General features: G+C 39.9%; 1 protein-coding gene across 1 annotated transcript in view; it reads right to left on the bottom strand.

Annotated features, from left to right (window-relative positions):
- GPR63 (G protein-coupled receptor 63) overlaps window positions 1-7,113 on the bottom strand; it is a 44,335-nt gene extending 37,222 nt beyond the window's left edge. Inside the window, exon 1 of the mRNA XM_010376428.2 lies at window positions 6,910-7,113. The gene's annotated coding sequence lies outside the window, so the exon portion shown is untranslated. The remainder of the gene's footprint in view (window positions 1-6,909) is intronic.
- Between the last annotated feature and the right edge of the window lie 12,486 nt (window positions 7,114-19,599).

Below are 19,599 nucleotides of genomic sequence, written 5' to 3'. Positions count from 1 at the left end.
GAGTACACGTGTTTACCTTCTACATTCAGAACCAAATTCTAAAAATGAAAAATGCAAATATAACTGCATTCACTCGGATCATGTTTGATAGCGAAAGATAATTTAGTTTCAAAAATAAAAGGGAGAATTTCTCTCTACATTTAGCCGTCAGTGTTTAAGTTTCTATCTTTTCCTGACTTTTGCTCATTTTATAGCTCTAGTTTTGTTCCTAGAAGTGACCACATGCTTCTGTAGTAGCCAGAGTGATACTCAACTGATTTCAAAAGGTAATTTCTGGCTAAGAAGAAGTTTCGTATTATTGACAGAAAGAAAGAAAGATACAAATATATAGATAAAATATAGATGTAAACAACACATGCACATACACATACACACACAGCTCAAGGCTAAATTTTGTAAATTTAAACCTTTCAAATTTATTTTAAATGTTAAGAGTCCAGGAGTTGGCAGAAAGTGCAGAAAACAGAATATTTTTACATTTTAGAGATGACTATACAGAAAATGACATTCATTCACTCTATCGTTCCACAATTATGTATCAATATGTGTGGGCAAGAGGGCAGCTGGCAATACAGTCAACTGAAATTGAAAAAGGGACAGCATTCTCACGGCACACTCAACTACTGTACCTGTTTAGCTGGAGGTAACATTTATAGTTATAACTGAGCACTCATGAATGGTTTGGGATTGAGGCTAAATCTCTATAAACAACTAGGGTTAGTTACTTCATTTGGAAAAAGCAATCAGGTCTGGGTTCAAACCCTATCTGATTTGACTCTTTCATATTACACTTACCAAACACACACACACACACACACACACACACACACAAAACTGTAGAAGATAAACAGGGAAGACAATGATTAGCTCTACAGATTTTATATTGGGAATAATAAAGTGCCTTGAGGGCAATGAAAAATATCAATGCCCTTTTATTCCTCCCCAAAAATTCTACATCTAGGGCTTTACCCAAAGGGAATAACCATAGATGCATATAAAAATTGAGCTATAGCAAGGCACAGTGGTTCACACCTGTAATCCCAGCACTTTGGGAGGCTGAGGCGGGCGGATCACTAGAGGTCAGGAGTTCAACACCAGCCTAACCAACATGGTGAAAACCCCATCTCTACAAAAAATACAAAAATTAGCCAGGCATGGTGGTGGACACCAGTAATCCCAGCTACTCAGGAGGCTGAAGCATGAGAATCCCTTGATTCTGTGAGCTGAGATCGCGCCACTGCATTGCAGCCTGGGCAACACAGTGAGACTCCATCACAAAATAAATAAATACATAAATATAAAAAATTGAGCTGTAAGATAGTCATTACTGTATAGCTGAAGAAAAAAAATTATATCCCCAATAAATTATGATACATCCATAGAATAATATTATTCAGAATTTAAAATGTTACAGATCATTCCATGACAAGGGAAGTGGTTCATCTTTATGTGAAAATTACAAAGCAATAGATATACACTAAGGGCCATTTTTAGAAATTAAAATATCATAATATTTTTCTATATGTATATAAAAATAGATACCAAAATACTAATAATAGTTATCACTGGGTGTAATTCTTCTTTTCTTTTCTTTTTGCTTGTCTGGATTTTCTAAATTTTCTTTTCTTTTTTATTTTTGAAGAGAGGGTCTTTCTCTGTTGTCCTGGCTGGAGTGCAATGGTATGATCATGGCTCACTGCAGCCTCAACTTCCAGGGCTCAAGTGATCCTCTCATTTTAGCTTCGCAAGTAGTTGGGACCACAGCCGTGTGCCACTCTTACCTGGCTAACTTTTTTTTTTTTTTTTTACTTTTTGGAGAGACAGGGTCTCCTTACATTTCCCAGGCTGGTCTCCAACTCCTGGGATCAAAGAATCCTCCCACCTCGGCCTCCCAAAGTTCTGGGATTACAGGCATGAGTGGCCATGCCTGGCCTCTAAATTTCCTATAATGAACAAGAATAACTTCTAAAAGAAGAAAAAAATCTATTATATCATGAAAGTAGAGGGTAGGAGGAGGGAGAGGATCAGGAAAAACAATGGGTACAAGGCTTAATACTTGGGTGATGAAATAATCTGTACAACAAAGCCCCACAGCATAAGTTTACCTATGTAACAAACCTGCACTTATACCCCTGAACTTAAATAAAAGTTAAAAAAAAAACAAAACAGATTTGAAACCTTGAAATAGTAACTATACATGAACTATAGAAACAAAAATGAGAAGTTCCCAACATTACCAAACCTGTAAGTGGGTGCAAATTTATGTAATTTATAGAAAATGGAGAAACTTGATACTCAACTTATATTCAAATCTCCTATCATTCAAGAAATGAATAATGCAAAAGAAGAAAAAACATCTGAAGAAGTGCTGAGTGGGAACAAGCTGAGAGAAGAGACTTTCTGCTAGTGCTAGACAGTGTGAAACTTTAGAAGGTATCATGGTTTATGCAGGGTTAATCAAAATGGAGTAGGAAGACTGTGTGCTTCAAATACAAGGGAAATGGAGTAAGTTAAAATGATGAAAAGAATGGATCTTACTACAAAAGCACATTTATCTGAACCTTTTTACCCTGTGGAAGACAATGGATGTTATGCCTACACCCAACTCCCTTTGTATCCACATCCTCCCAGGATCAACTTAGAGCAAAAAATCCTGCACCAGACGGCCTCAGCCAAATACCATACCAAACATATGGGATAGATTTAATTGATTCTTACATAATTTTCAGTTGAAACTTACTCTGATCTAAACTTCAGGCTTCTTTAAATGCCTACAAATGTTCTCTCTCTAAAGTTACCTACGCATTTGTTTTCGTTTTGTTTTATATTGTTATTGTATAAAGTAAGAAGATGTAAAGATGCCTCACTTTAGGAGAAAGGTAACAGCTAGAATACAGAATCATGTCCCTTCTGCACCAGCCTCCCCAAGGCAGATCCTTAGAAGTTTCCACAGAAAAGAATTTACCTTAAATATTTTTCAAACACTTTAATAACACAGAGTGAGCTAAGTCAATTGAGAGAAAGAAGTTAACCAAGAAGCTTTGCTCAAAAACCCTAAAAGGTATGTAAAGCTTATAACTATAATAACACATAAAGGTTTAAATTGAAAATGATCTAAGAATTTGAAAAAGATCTAAGAATCAATTAATATGTATGCCAGGTGATTGGTACAGTATCTGGCTGGGGGTGTTTTTAATCTAAATCGGATCTGGGAAGATGTAATTCTTTAGCATATCACTCAAAGGAAATGCTGATAATAATAATCCTATTATTAATTTCAATAGGTAACCGCAAGATTACCCCCATACCTGCAAATATACCATCTATTCCCCAAGACCTGAGAGCTGTGTTAAAATCCAACTTTTCTAACTCTTCATTATGTTTATAACAAACATGAGTGAGCTTTCCTGTATATTAAGCTAGAGTTGCATGCTAGAGTTTTCTGAATCTTCCGTCATACAAACAGCAATGAATATAAATCTTGTCCATATTTACTGGTGCAGAGGTTAGAATGCATTTTATCCTATGTGTCAAATTCAAAGCCTGAAACAGCTTGCTGTCAGCTTCGGAAACCATTTTTACAAGCATGGCACACTGCCTCAAGCCAACCAAATACTAAAGCATGTTGGGCTGCCCACACTTCAAATCATTTGGAATGTTCTCCTATTTTGTGGTTGCAAAAGTACCTATTTTGTGGATCATCTAGTTCAAATTAAGGGCACATCTAACCTTAAACAGAAAATTCCCAGGAAATTGAAACTATAACTGACCAGGATCACATCACCTCTGAAGGTCTATGATCTCAGGCTCATAGTCAAACATGTCATATGTTATGTTTCAAAAGGTGAGGAAATACAACATAAACTCTGTGAAACTCATTAATATGTTTTCAAGTAAACACTAAGAATTCATCCTAAATATACATATGTCATAGTTGCAAAAAAAGGAAAAACTGCCACCTGCAACAAAGTAAAGGTCATTTGCAGCAAATATAAACACATTTCTGGTAAACAGCTAGCTAATTAAAGAAAAAAAACAGCCTAATAGATTATTTCATTTCATTTCTAATTTTCATACATATGCTGAAATGTAGCAGCTTCAGCTGTGAAATGTGGTAACAAATATACCAAAGGTGAATGAAATAGTTTTGCTTGCAGTAACTAGAGCATGTATTTATACATATTGTATTTACACATATTGTTCTTCCAAGCATTAATGGGTCCATCTCTCAAATCAAGCGCTTAAGACATCACTTCACAAATTTGGAGTACCAGAACTTCCCCAAGGTTTGCTTCTCATGCCTTTGAGACATACTCTCTAAATCCCAGACCTATGAAGAATGTCCTAAAGGTTATTTTTGAAGTGCTAAAAAAAGAAAACACTATATTGACAAACTAAATTTTACCTAGAATTTACCTATTGAAGTTTAAGAAATGCCTGGTTCAATTATCCATTGGTGGGGCAATTCAATCTATTTGAATAGATAAATGTGGTTAGGATATGGCTCCCTGATCCAAGCCTTGTTAAGAGTTCAAGAACATATTGAAAACATATTTAACTTAACTGATATTGACTAAAATGCTGAAAAGATGACAAGCCCTAGCAATAACTATTTTTAGCTGATCTTTTAGACCTGCTGTTCTTGGTGCACATGTATTATTAGGTCCCTAAATGGTTTTCGTGATTTTTATATATTCAATAGTATATATAGATATGGTATATATAATTATACTATATATAGTATGGATACATAAATATAGGTATATGTGTGATATGGATATATACATATATAAATCCACGTGTGTGTATCATTTCCAAAAGACTCATTCACAAAACAATCATCCCAAATTAAATAAATCATATACAAAAATCTCAAGGTGCTCAAATAACTCTAGAAACTAAGTCACATCCACCTAAGAACACTAAATTCTTACTTTCTTGCTTGTAGTCCAGCAAACTTAAGGTAAAATAGTAACTACATTGGGGTTTTAGTTATATTTATTTTTCCTAAGCAAATTTTCTCCAAGAATGCTCGGTTTGCTGAAAATTTTCAGAAAATGCTTGAGACGGTGAGTTGTTTTCTTTTTTTTCAGTTTCGGTACTGGTATATTTTACAGCAAAGTGACAAAATTGTACTTAGAGATGAGAAATCTATATCCCAAACAAAATTTGACAGTATTAATGGTGATTCTGGGACGATTTTCTTCGAAAACTTCCCACTGCAAACAATATGTTTCCTACACTATCCCGTCTGCCTTGATAGTATACTTCTCACACACAAAATTGTATGTAACGCATATACCAGAAATACTTCAAGGTACTCTTTTATTTAAGCTCCCACATTCTGTTTTTATTGTTCAAAATGATCTGGATGTTCATAATTGATGTAATCAATTATGTCACTAACATTTTGGCTATGCAACACTTTACAAAACATAGGGACTTCATCTTCGATTTGTAGTTGGCAATGTGAGTGAATAAGGCAAACAGGAATAGAGGTGCGGCAGAGACCTGGGGGTGTGAGAAAATGGGGCTTCCTTTACCTACAGGACATGTGGGGAAAAAAAAAAAACTTAACCACGTCTGCGATAAATGTACTTTTATGTTAGGTTTCATCAAACGAAACACGTATTACATACCTCGTCCATAGATTAGAATGTCTGAAGCAGTATCAGCTTATGCAAGAAACATGAGGTTCTATCCATGATTCTTAGAAACACTACTCCTAGAACTGGTTGAAGGCTTCTTAATCCAACACATAATGAAAAACAAGCTCACCAACAAACAAAGATAAATCCTATTTTAAAAAACATATGGTTTAAACTTCATCCTACCTCACTAAAAACCTGCATGCGAGACGGGCGGATCACGAGGTCAGGAGATCGGGACCATCCTGGCTAACACAGTGAAACCCCGTCTCTACTAAAAAAAAAAAAAAGAAAATACAAAAAACTGGCCGCGCGAGGTGACGGACGCCTGTGGTCCCAGCTACTCAGCAGGCTGAGGCAGGAGAATGAAACCTGGGGGGCGGAGCTTGCAGTGAGCTGGGATCCGGCCACTGCACTCCAGCCTGGGCAACTCCGTCTCAAAAAAAAAAAAAAACAAAACAAAACAAAACAAAAAAACACCTGCATGCTACTACAGGGATGCCTGTATTCCCTAAGTGTCGAGACTGAGTCTAAACATTTCATCAAAGACTAAACAATCAATGAAAATTTGGGATAGCCCTGGGGGAAATTTTCATAAAGATATGTTGTTGGGTTTTTTTTTTTTTAAGCACTCTGAGCCTCCACGAATATTTTATTATTAAAAAGAAGAATGTTTCCGAAAAGAGGCAGAGGAAAGAAGACTGAAATCAGGGCGACGCTGAAAATCAGCCAACACACACAGCGCTGCAGAATGAACCACATGGAAGAGGGAACCTCTCGTTTAACTGTTGGAGCGCGAAGGGACCTTTTGCTCCCGCCAACAAGGTAAATTTCAGCGCTCAAGCAGCGAGACCACCGTGTAAAAGTTCAAGTGGAGCCCATCTCCTTCCTCCTACTCCCAGCACTGAATTCTCGACCAGAACAGCCCAGCAGGGAAGGAGCCGGCGCGGGGTGCACCTCAGCAGGCGACCGTTTTCCTAGAAGGCCTAACCGCTCAATCGGGCAGGGGAGGGGGGCAGGCGGCCCGGGAGAAACCGAGTCCCGGCCGGGCCCCCACCGTGTGGCGCCGGCCGAAATAACTCCAGTCCAGCTGCAAAAATCCTCCCGAAAACCCAAGCTTCTCTGGCACAACTTCGGTCTCCCCAGCCTCATTTCCCCCACGCACACTGCCAAACCGCACGCCCTGCCCAGCGCAGCGGATGCAAGCGCTCCCCGCCCTGGGCGGCTACCTGTCCCGCGAGCCGGAGACCCCCAGCCTCACCTCAAGCGAAGAGCAGCGCCCGGGCGCCCGCGGAAGAGCCCAGGGAGCATGGCCCCATGTAGTCCCTCCCGGAACTTTCCTGACATAGCACTTCTCTCCTCCGCTGCAGAGAACAACGCTGCCAGGCGGAGGAGGAAGGAGGACGACGAGGAAGAGGTGGTGGCGGCGATAGAGGCGGCGGTGGCGGGAGCTGGAGCTGAAAGTGAGGAGCATCGCGGACGAGCGCCGCCGCCTCGCGAGCTACCGAGGGGTTCCCGCCCCCAGGGTAACCAACGCTCCCTCTTAAAGGCGCCGGCCCCGGTTTTAGACCGCGAGGTGAGTGGGAGGAGAGGAGAAAGAGGGAGGAGGCCAGTAAAGAGGGAGGAGGCAAGTAGAGCCTGGGAGTTCCCGGGAGGCCACGCCCGAGCTGCCCTAGGGCGGATCGCCGGCCCCTTTCCGCCGCTCCCCGCATTGACCCCCCTCTATACTCAGCTTGCGTCGCTCCTCTACCTGGGCAAAGGCATGGAGGGTACCGCACGTGCGCCCACCCGGCACTGAGGCAACCCTCGCCGTTGGCCTGCGCCCTGAACCCCGCGCCCCTCTCCCAGAGGGTCGCTCCGCCCCTAATCGCTGGCAGTCTTTTTAGGGTCCTGGTTTCCCGCTCCCACGGCCCCCAAAGTGCACCTCCAGTGGCGACTGCCCAGTGGAATTGCTTTCCCCGAGGCTGCTCGCGTTTCTTCCTTGGTTATTCTTCCTCATTTCCAACGCAATCATGAGGGTCTCACCCAGGCGCCCAGAAGACTGAAATAACTCAAAGCCAGCTGGGGCCCCTAGACTGACCCCTGAAGGTGTCCGAGATGTGTGGCAGGGGAGACTTGCCAGGTATCCTTCTTTATCTGGTGCTCTGTTCTCTTCCAATGGCCAATTGCCAGCTGGCCTCCCAGTGGATTTCTAAAACGATTCACTTTCATCAACAGATGGGCTGTAAAGATGCCAAACAACTCAGGAAGACCCCCTAGAAAAAGTATCGCCTTGAGACAGTGGGAAATGCTGCTTTCAGTGACAAGTGATATTTTCAGCTATTATCAACATATGTGATCATTACTGAGGCCACATCCTCCGGTGGTGATGCCCAGGAGGCTCCCAGCATCAGCAGCTATCATCACCCTAGGAAGAGACCACAGCAGCAGTGGGCATGAGCAGCAGAGCGTGGTTGCTACTATCCACGGACTTATTTTTCTACCTCATGGTTCCAACCCTTGCTTCTTGGACCTGTGGGTCTTCAGCATAGTGTTGTGCCATTTGTACTCTGCACTGTGTCACCTGGCTCAGGAGGTGGGCAGGCAATTTGGAGTTAAGATCTAGCTTGGGTTCCAGAGCACCAGTCCTAGCACAAAGCTCAGAGAGTGGCATTTCCTCATTCACACAAAGGCACTTGCATGGGCCATCACCACCCTGAGACTGGACTAGAACATCTCAGTTCTTTGCCTCCTGCCACCTACAGCTGTGAAACAAGCATTTGTGTTGAACTTGAAGAAGAAGGCGGCAAGAAGAGACTATACAAAAGGTTGGAGAAACTTCTGTAACCAGATGGAGAGGAAATAAGCCCTGGGCTCTATAAAAGCAGGAGACATGATCTTGCCTGCACCAAACTTTTAAGATGGGAAAGGAGATTATCAGTGAGAAAAAGTGAAGTCAGGATAGTTGGATGTGCCTGGCACACAACCCAAACTGAGTTAGCAAAATCTACAGCAAAGGGCGTTGGAATTTATTGATTCATATGTTTATAAATCCCACAAGTAGAACTGGCAAACAACACACAAACATGTTCTTAGAAATCCTTTTTTCTCCTCCAGATGCTCAAAAAGCGTCAGGACTCAATTTCTCTCCCTGTCTTCATTGTGCTTTCATTGCACTGGTTTTATTTTCTCTAAACAAAGGGAAGACCTACATCTCCAGTCTTAACATCCAACCTCCTTAGCAATTAGTTGCATCAGAAAGAGAGCAAGCTGAAGAATGTTTCACCAGACCCATGTGGATCCTGCGCTCATCTCTGAACTAACCATTATAACTATGGGATGGAATGCACACTGCCAGGCTGGGGTCATTTGCCTGTAGCTACAAAAAGGTCAAGGGAAATAGCTGTATGTACCCCTCATATATACCCAAACCACAGGGACCGAGTAGAAAGAAAAAGGTTTCCCAAAGGAAAATTAAAGTGTTGTTAATAAAGAAGGAAAGAGAATGTTGAGTAGATAAAGACTATAAATGCCCACTACAATCCCCATTCCCCAGTATACACACATCACCACCACTGTCACCAAGAGGACTGACGACCTCTCTGGCTTCTTTACCAATAGTCTCAGGATCAGAAGAATGAGAATGCAGATGGTCATGGAGGTGCTAGTGATCGAGCCAACCAGCCACATCCTTTGGCCTCCAGAGCCACTGAAAAGATCCTGAGTGATATTTGTGACGTTTCACAAACCACCTGTAAACAAACAAACGATATATAAACCATAATTGTATTCAATTATTTTTGTCCCTAAATAGTAACCCTGCCTCCATGTACCTCAAGCCCACATTCATTGTTAGGCCATTTTTAGTTCTGCAATCAACTCAATTTGATAAGAGCTCATAGAAATTCCCTGATATATATACACACACACACCATATATATATACACACTGTATATATACACACACATATATATACATGTACACGCACACACACACACACACACATATATATATATATATTCATTCAACTTGGGGGGGGAAGTGGCCTACAAATAATCACATTTCAGTATCCAAGTGCCAAAGAACCCAGCTACGTTTTTAAACTTCAGTAACTTTATCTTTTTGGAGATAAAGATGTTGTCTTTATCTCTGAAAAGGTGTTTGTATTTTGCCTACCAAAAAGTGACAAAACGTTTCAGACGTTTTTTGTCTCACACAAGAACTTTTCTTTTACGGTAGTTGCTAATAGAAAAAAAAAGTTTTGTATTTTTTCTTCATTTGTGCATTTTATAGAAGTCCTCATATATCATAGAAATATAGACTAATAAACTGGAAAAGACTTTAGAATAATAAAACATCTCCTTCATTTCAGAGCTGAAGAAATGAAAGCTCAGAGGTTGACTTGTATAGGGTACATAGCTGTTTTTTAGTATCTGTGATGTGCCTAACACACATGTGCTTTTGCTAGACATTTCAAAGGATATAGAAGCAAAAACATAGAATGTAGTCACTGTCAAAGAGACATAACTATCTAAGATATAAGACAATTATAGAACATCACAATATATCATATAATTTCGTGTAAAAAATGTGTGATGATCTCTTGTGTGTCAAAAATAGACATCAGAAAAGGAGACACTATGGACTGGAATAGTCTTGGAAACACTTTCTAGAGAGGAAGCAATTAGATGGTCTTTTTTAAATGCAGAGAAAAAAGGAAAAGTTTTTCCAAGCAAGAAAGCAAACAAAATGAGAAGGCATTGATGGGTAAAAGATCTTGCCACTTGCAGGAACAGAAATGAAACCTGTACTGTCATGGTTTAGAAGAGTGTTTCAAACTCCAAGTTACGAAGTCATGTTACTGGGTTTTGACTAGTATTATATTATTTTTGTTTAATTAATTAATATACTTTAAGTTCTAGGGTACAAGTGCACAACGTGCAGGTTTGTTACATATGTACACATGTGCCATGTTGGTGTGCTACACCCATTAACTCGTCGTTTACATTAGGTATATCCCCTAATGCTATACCTCCCCCCACCTCCACCCCAGGACAGGCCCCGGTGTGTGTGATGTGCCCCATCCTGTGTCCAAGTGTTCTCATTGTTCAGTTCCCACCTATGAGTGAGAACATACGGTGTTTGGTTTTCTGTCCTTTTGATAGTTTGCGGAGAATAATGGTTTCCAGCTGCATCCATGTCCCTACAAAGGACATGAATTCATCCTTTTTTATGGCTGTGTAGTATTCCATAGTGTATATGTGCCACATTTTCTTAATCCAGTCTATCATTGATGGACATTTGGGTTGGTTCTAAGTCTTCACTATTGTGAATAGTGCCGCAGTAAACATATGTGTGCATGTGTCTTTATAGCAGCATGATTTATAATCCTTTGGGTATATACCCAGTAGTGGGATGGCTGGGTCAAATGGTATTTCTAGTTCTAGATCCTTGAGGAATTGCCACACTGTCTTCCACAATGGTTGACCTAGTTTACAGTCTCACCAACAGTGTAAAAGTGTTCCTATTTCTCCACATCATCTCCAGCACCTCTTGTTTCTTGACTTTTTAATGATTGCCATTCTAACTGGTGTGAGATGGTATCTCATTGTGGTTTTGATTTGCATTTCTTTGATGGCCAGTGAGGATGAGTATTTTTTCATGTGTCGGCTACATAAATGTCTTCTTTTGAAAAGTGTCTGTTCATATAGTTCGGCCACTTTTTGATGGGGTTACTTGATTTTTTCTTGTAAATTTGTTTAAGTTATTTGTAGATTCAGAATATTAGCCCTTTGTCGGATGGGTAGATTGCAAACATTTTCTCCCATTCTGTAGGTTGCCTGTTCACTCTGACGGAAGTTTCTTTTGCTGTGCAGAAGCTCTTTAGTTTAATTAGATCCCGTTTGTCAATTTTGGCTTTTGTTGTCATTGCTTTTGGTATTTTAGACATGAAGTCCTTGCCCATGCCTATGTCCTAAATGGTATTGCCTAGGTATTCTTCTAGGGTTTTTATGATTTTAGGTCTAACATTTAAGTCTTTAATCCATCTTGAATTAATTTTTCTATAAAGTGTTAGGAAGGGATCCATTTTCAGCTTTCTACATATGGCTAGCCAGTTTTCCCAGCACCATTTATTAAATAGGGATCCTTTCCCCATTTCTTGTTTCTCTCAGGTTTGTCAAAGATCAGATGGCTGTAGATGTGTGGTATTATTTCTGAGGACTCTGTTCTGTTCCATTGGTCTATATCTCTGTTTTGGTACCAGTACCATGCTGTTTTGGTTACTGTAGCCTTGTAGTATAGTTTGAAGTCAGGTAGCGTGATGCCTCCAGCTTTGTCCTTTTGACTTAGGATTGTCTTGGCAATGCGGGCTCTTTTTTGGTTCCATATGAACTTTAAAGCAGTTTTTTCCAATTCTATGAAGAAACTCATTGGTAGCTTGATGGGGATGGCATTGAATCTATAAATTACCTTGGGCAGTATGGCCATTTTCACAATATTGATTCTTCCTATCCATGAGCAAGGAATGTTCTTCCATTTGTTGGTGTCCTCTTTTATTTCATTGAGCAGTGGTTTGTAGTTCCCCTTGAAGAGGTCCTTCATATCCTTTGTAAGTTGCAGTCCTAGGTATTTTATTCTCTTTGAAGCAATTGTGAATGGGAGTTCAATCATGATTTGGCGCTCTGTTTGTCTGTTACTGGTGTATAAGAATGCTTGTGATTTTTGCACATTAATTTTGTATCCTGAGACTTTGCTGAAGTTGCTTATCAGCTTAAGGAGATTTTGGGCGGAGATGATGGAGTTTTCTAAATATACAATCATGTCATCTGCAAACAGGGACAATTTGACTTCTTCTTTTCCTAACTGAATACCCTTGATTTCTTTCTCTTGCCTAATTGCCCTAGCCAGAACTTCCAACACTATGTTGAATAGGAGTGGTGAGAGAGGGCATCCCTGTCTTGTGCCAGTTTTCAAAGGGAATGCTTCCAGTTTTTGCCCATTCAGTATGATACTGGCTGTGGGTTTGTCATAAACAGCTCTTATTATTTTGAGATACGTCCCATCAATACCTAATTTATTGAGACTTTTTAGCATGAAGCGCTGTTGAATTTTGTCGAAGGTCTTTTCTGCATCTATTGAGATAATCATGTGATTTTTGTCTTTGGTTCTGTTTAAATGATGGATTACATTTATTGATTTGTGTGTGTTCAACCAGCCTTGCATCCCAGGGATGAAGCCCACTTGATTATGGTGGATAAGCTTTTTGACCTGCTGCTGGATTCAGTTTGCCAGCATTTTATTGAGGATTTTTGCATCGATGTTCATCAGGAATATTGATCTAAAATTCTCTTTTTTTGTTGTGTCTCTGCCAGGCTTTGGTATCAGGATGATGCTGGCCTGAAATAACGAGTTAGGGAGGATTCCCTCTTTTTCTATTGATTGGAATAGTTTCAGAAGGAATGGTACCAGCTCCTCCTTGTACCTCTGGTAGAATTCGGCTGTGAATCTGTCTGGTCCTGGACTTTTTTTCGTTGGTAGGCTATTAATTATTGTCTCAATTTCAGAGCCTGTTATTGGTCTATTCAGGGATTCAAATTCCTCCTGGTTTAGTCTTGGGAGGGTGGATGTGTCCAGAAATTTATCCATTTCTTCTAGATTTTCTAGTTTATTTGTGTAGAGGTGTTTATAGTATTCTCTGATGGTAGTTTGTATTTCTGTTGGATCGATGGTGGTATCCCCTTTATCACTTTTTATTGCATCTATTTGATTCTTCTCTCTTTTCTTTATTAGTCTTGCTAGTGGTCTATCAATTTTGTTGATGTTTTCAAAAAATCAACTCCTGGATACATTGATTTTTTGAAGGGATTTTGTTTCTCTATCTCCTTCAGTTCTGCTCTCCTCTTAGTTATTTCTTGCCTTCTGCTAGCTTTTGAATGTGTTTGCTCTTGCTTCTCTAGTTCTTTTAATTGTGATGTTAGTGTGTCAATTTTAGATCTTTCTTGCTTTCTCTTGGGGCATTTAGTGCTATACATTTCCTTCTACACACTGCTTTAAATGTGTCCCAGAGATTCTGGTATGTTGTATCTTTGTTCTCATTGGTTTCAAAGAACATCTTTATTTCTGCCTTCATTTCGTTATGTACCCAGCAGTCATTCAGAAGCAGGTTGTTCAGTTTCCATGTAGTTGAGTGGTTTTGAGTGAGTTTCTTAATCCTGGGTTCTAGTTTGATTGCCCTGTGGTCTGAGAGACAGTTTGTTATAATTTCTGTTCTTGTACATTTGCTGAGGAGTGCTTTACCTCCAACTATGTGGTCAGTTTTGGAATAAGTGTGATGTGGTGCTGAGAAGAATGTATATTCTGTTGATTTGGGGTAGAGAGTTCTGTAGATGTCTATTAGGTCCTCTTGGTGCAGAGCTGAGTTCAACTCCTGGATATCCTTGTTAACTTTCTGTGTTGATCTGTCTAATGTTGACAGTGGGGTGTTAAAGTCTCCCATTATTATTGTGTGGGAGTCTAAGTCTCTTTGTAGGTCTCTAAGGACTTGCTTTATGAATCTGGGTGCTCCTGTATTGGGTGCATATATATTTAGGATAGTTAGCTCTTCTTGTTGAATTGATCACTTTACCATTATGTAATGGCCTTCTTTGTCTCTTTTGATCTTTGTTGGTTTAAAGTCTGGTTTATCAGAGACTAGGATTGCAACCGCTGCTTTCTTTGTTTTGTTTTCTATTTGCTTGGTAGATCTTCCTCCATCCCTTTATTTTGAGCCTATGTGTGTCTCTGCATGTGAGATGGGTCTCCTAAATACAGCACACTCATGGATCTTGACTCTTTAACCAATTTGCCAAACGGTGTCTTTTAATTGGAGCATTTAGCCCATTTACATTTAAGGTTAATATTGTTATATGTGAATTTGATCGTGTCATTATGATGTTAGCTGGTTATTTTGCTCCTTAGTTGATGCAGTTTATTCCTAGCATTGATGGTCTTACAGTTTGGCATGTTTTTGCAGTGGCTGGTACTGGTTGTTCCTTTCCATGTTTAGTGCTTCCTTGAGGCATTCTTGTAAGGCAGGCCTGGTGGCGACAAAATCTCTCAGCATTTGCTTGTCTGTAAAGGATTTTATTTCTCCTTCACTTATGAAGCTTAGTTTGACTGGATATGAAATTCTGGGTTGAAAATTCTTTTCTTTAAGAATGTTGAATATTGGCCCCCACTCTCTTCTGGCTTGGAGAGTTTCTGCTGAGAGATCCACTGTTAGTCTGATGGGCTTCCCCTTGTGGGTAACCTGACCTTTCTCTCTGGCTGCCCTTAACATTTTTTCCGTCATTTCAACTTTGGTAAGTCTGACAATTATGTGTCTTGGAGTTGCTCTTCTTGAGGAATGTCTCTGTGGTGGGTCTGTATTTCCTGAGTTTGAATGTTGGCCTGCCTTGCTATGTTGTGGAAGTTCTCCTGGACAATATCCTGAAGAGTGTTTTCCAACTTGGTTCCTTTTTCCATGTCACTTTCAGGTACACCAATCAGACGTAGATTTGGTCTTTTCACATAGTCCCATATTTCTTGGAGGCTTTGTTCATTTCTTTTTACTCTTTTTTTCTCTAAACTTCTCTTCTCACTTCATTTCATTCATTTGATCTTCAGTCACTGATACCCTTTCTTCCAGTTGATTGAATTGGCTACTGAAGCTGTGTGTGCGTCACATAGTTCTCATGCCATGGTTTTCATCTCCATTAGGTTATTTAAGGTCTTCTCTACGCTGGTTATTCTAGTTAGTCATTTGTCTTATCTTTTTTCAAGGTTGTTAGTTTCTTTGCAATGGGTTCGAACATCCTCCTTTAGCTCTGAGAAGTTTGATCGACTGAAGCCTTCTCTCAACTCGTTGAAGTCATTTTCTGTCCAGCTTTGTTCCGTTGCTGGTGAGGAGCTGCGTTCCTTTGGAGGAGAAGAGGTGCTCTGATTTTTAGAATTTTCAGCTTTTCTGCTCCGGTTTCTCCCCACCTTTGTGGTTTTATCTACCTTTGGGTTTTGATGATGGTGATGTACAGATGGGGTTTTGTTGTGGATGTCCTTTCTGTTTATTAGTTTTCCTTCTAACAGTCAGGCCCCTGAGCTGCAGGTCTGTTGGAGTTTGCTGGAGGTCCACTCCAGACCTTGTTCGCCTAAGTATCACCAGCGGAGGCTGCCGAACAGCGAATATTGCAGAACAGCAAATGTTGCTGCCTGAACATTCCTCTGGAAGCTTTGTCTTATAGGGACACCCAGGTGTGTGAGGTGTCAGTTGGCCCCTACTGGGAGATGCCTCCCAGCTAGTCTACTCAGGGGTCAGGGACCCACCTGAGGAGGTAGTCTGTCCGTTCTCAGATCTCAAACTCTGTGCTGTGAGAACCACTACTCTCTTCAAAGCTCAGTTGGAAATGCAGAAATCACCCGTTTTCTGTGTCGCTCATGCTGGGAGCTATAGACTGGAGCTGTTCCTATTCAGCCATCTTAGAACCTCCTTTCTAGCACTAGTATTATTTTAATTAAACAAAATAATATATCAGCATGCATCATACTTAATAAGTATTATTTGTTAAACTTGTGTTTCATTATCATGCATGTTCTGAGTTATGATATGAATTCAATGTCTTACTTTGGTTAATGTCAACAGTAAGCTCAAAAGCCTCTGGTTCTGAAGCTAAACAGATGGTGTGAAACTGTTTTGAGGCAAGACATTGAGCAAATAACATCTCTCCAAGCATCAATTTCTTTATGTGCAAGAGATTTTCTGCACAGTCCTCTTCACACAGTAAGATTCATAAATGCCATGTCTTATTGACTAGATTGGGTATTTTCAACCCTGACTGCACATTAGAATCACCCGAGAGGTTATTTTTTTTAAAATACCAAAGCCTGGGGTGCATCCTCAGAGACCCAGATTCAATTTTGGGGTTGACTGTGGACATCAGTGAGATTAAAAGCTGCCCAAGTGATTCCAATGTGCAATCATGGCTGAGAACCCCTGGGTTGGACCCATAGAACACATCTAGCACCTGAGGAGTGTGTCTCTTTCTTCAGTGAGTGAATTGACTTTCATAAGTTACATTTCTGTTTCTTCCTATAGATAGCATGCCAGGTAGTCGGCAGAATTCTAACTAATTTCTAATCTGCCTTTGCCCCTGAAAAATCTTCAACTGTGGTGCAAACTGCTCATGGTTTATCTCAGTCAGTAACACAGTATGAATCCTGAGTCATAATCTCTCATGTATCTCTCCACATGTACATTTTATGGTCAGTTATGAGCATACAGTCATTTCTGGAGGTGTTAAAAGACAGTAAAGATACCACCAAAAACTCCCTAAGGTAAAGGAGAAAGACTAGAAGAGGCATTAGAAATCCATAAGCTGAATAATTAGCAAATGACTCATTAAATTCCAGCTATTTTCATCCTAACTTTTAAAAGTGTAGTTTCTGAACATAGTAATTAGCGATGTGCCTTTTGTAATTTTACATTCAGTAATCCCTCTTAAGTGTTCATAACTTATAAGCTTTTTCCCCCTATTAAGTCAATCCCTTTGAGTATGAAAGAGTAAACATTTTCAAATATAACTTGTCCAAGAAATTCAGAATCCAGACCACTGGTATTTTGACTGATTGTTTTGTCTATGTAAATCCAGACTTTTCTGAACTTTGGCTAGAGAGAGATAATAAAGGTAGTATAAATTTAAATTCCCCCAAAGAGATGTAGCAATGAAGATTGAGAGGAAAAAACACTATAAACTACAAGTCTGATAAGCAGATACCATGTACTTCATGATATGACAAGATCAGAAGAACCCGGAACCACTGAGAGGTTTTATTGCCTGAGCAACGGAATCTGAGTCTAGTCAAGCCTCTAGACCTAACAGGAAATACAGTGGACAGAGGATCAAGTTAGAAATCATCTGAAGGAAGCAATCCATCAAATCCAGAATGTCAAACATTCAATGAGCAAAATGACCTGATTTCCATATGGAATCAATGACATGAAAAAACAGGGATCAGACTATAAAAGAGTAAAAGAGATTTAAGGATCATAATTAAATGCAACGTGTGGACTCTATGTCCTGTTTGACACAAACAACCTGTGAAGATAACCCTTGAAATAATCAGGGAAATCAGATTATTGACTGAGTATTAGATACTATAAATGAATTATTGTTAATTTTGTTAGATGTGATAATGGCAGGACAGTTATGTATAAAACAAATATGTCATTGGGGTGTAGATTGAAGACTTTTATAGTCCTCCAAAAATAATGTAAGGAGAAACAGGTGAAAAAATGACTAATAATTTTTGAAGCTGGTGGATGGAGATTTATTACCTTATACTTATTGATTATATTTGGAAAGCTCCATAATGAAAATTTTTTAAATTTCTATTTGATGTTGAGCTAACTTTTATTCAAATCTTTCTCTGAGGTGTTGCTAATAGAACAGTGATAAACATGTGGGTCTAGGCCTGGTTGATGTCAAGTATCCTGAGAAACAAGCTTTAAGTTTCAGAAATCTTTCATTATAATATTTTTGGCCAATATTTACTGGTTACATTCAAGTATCTTTCAACTCACGGTGCACTGAGGACAAGGCTCTAACACCAGTCTCTTTGCTAAGGGAACCCTCAGTGGCATAGGATTGGACCAAAAGAGTGACCAGTGAGGGACTCTGTAAGGAGAGCACACTCCATCCCACACAGCTGCCTCTCTGCACTGCAGTTGCTTACTCTCCAGGTATCTCTGGGCTCCCATCTTTCTCAGGTGGCTGGTATCCAGTGACTAGCTCTGGCTGCCTCCACCTTGGGATGTCCATGGCGAAGTCTGGTTAAGTTCATAGGGACTAACTGGTTGATGCTTCTGTTCTTTTCGTAAGCCTTAGTAGAGACATGGTCTCTTGGCCAAAAATCTTTCCCTCATCCTACCACATCGCACTGTTTTCTACCCCTCAAAGAAGACACACAAGTATGTGCGTGCACACGCACTCTCTTGCACACACACTCCAAGAAAACACTGCAGTGGTAAATAAGATCCAGGAGGCCAAGACCAATGAAGGAAGACAGAGAGCAGCCATTCAGCCTGCTTTTAGTCCACGCCTTAGTCTGTTGTTTTTCCAGCACTGGTATCTGAACCATTATTGGCACTTGATTAAATTTTAGGGTAGGGTAACTTTTAATATGTCCATTTAATTTACCAGGAATTAGAAAAATAACGTATCAATCTTATTTCGTGGATATTACTTCATAGGATGACGCTAGATTTTTTTTTTTTTTAATGAGTTCGTTTTTGGCTGGGAGCATTGGCTCATGCCTATAATCCCAACATTTTAGGAGGCCAAGGCAGGAGATCAATTGAGGCCAGGAGTTTGAGACCAGGCTGGGCAACATAGTGAGACTCTGTCTCTACTAAAAAGTAATTAATTCAAATGAGTCAATTTAATAAAAATGTTAAGTGAATACAAGTGCAGATATTTTGAGGATATGCAAAATTCAAGAAGGTTTTTATATATAAGTAAGGGTTTTGAAACTCTGCTTTTATCTGCAGAAGCAGAAGCAGTCTTCATAGCTCACACACTGCCAGCCCAATTCTGAAGGGGCTTAACTAGAAAGGCAAGATAGTTAAGTAAACGCTTTGGCATATAAAAATCACAAATTATACTTCTAGTTCCACTATGACATAGGGAACTTCCGTTCCTACTTGAGAAAAATTCTGGTGGTGGTTGTTCAGCTAATCATCACTTTTCTCTCCCTCAACCCTTTCTCATACAAGTTAGAAATAGTTCTTTATTTTTCCCTTCCTCTAGTGGGCATTGTTATTATCTCTTTGACCTACTAAAACAAGGATTCCCAAATTAATTTTTTATGTTTCTTAATTTTATTCTCTTTTCTTTCTCCATGTGGCTAATACCTTTAGTCCTCTCTTATAGGCAGTCCTTTCTGCTGGTCTCTGCCTTGCTGT

This window comes from Rhinopithecus roxellana, chromosome 4 (assembly GCF_007565055.1).
Source record: "Rhinopithecus roxellana isolate Shanxi Qingling chromosome 4, ASM756505v1, whole genome shotgun sequence".
NCBI classification, from domain to species: Eukaryota; Metazoa; Chordata; class Mammalia; order Primates; family Cercopithecidae; genus Rhinopithecus; species Rhinopithecus roxellana.
Note: the sequence above shows the minus strand (reverse complement) of the source record. Positions and strands in the feature narration are given on the sequence as shown.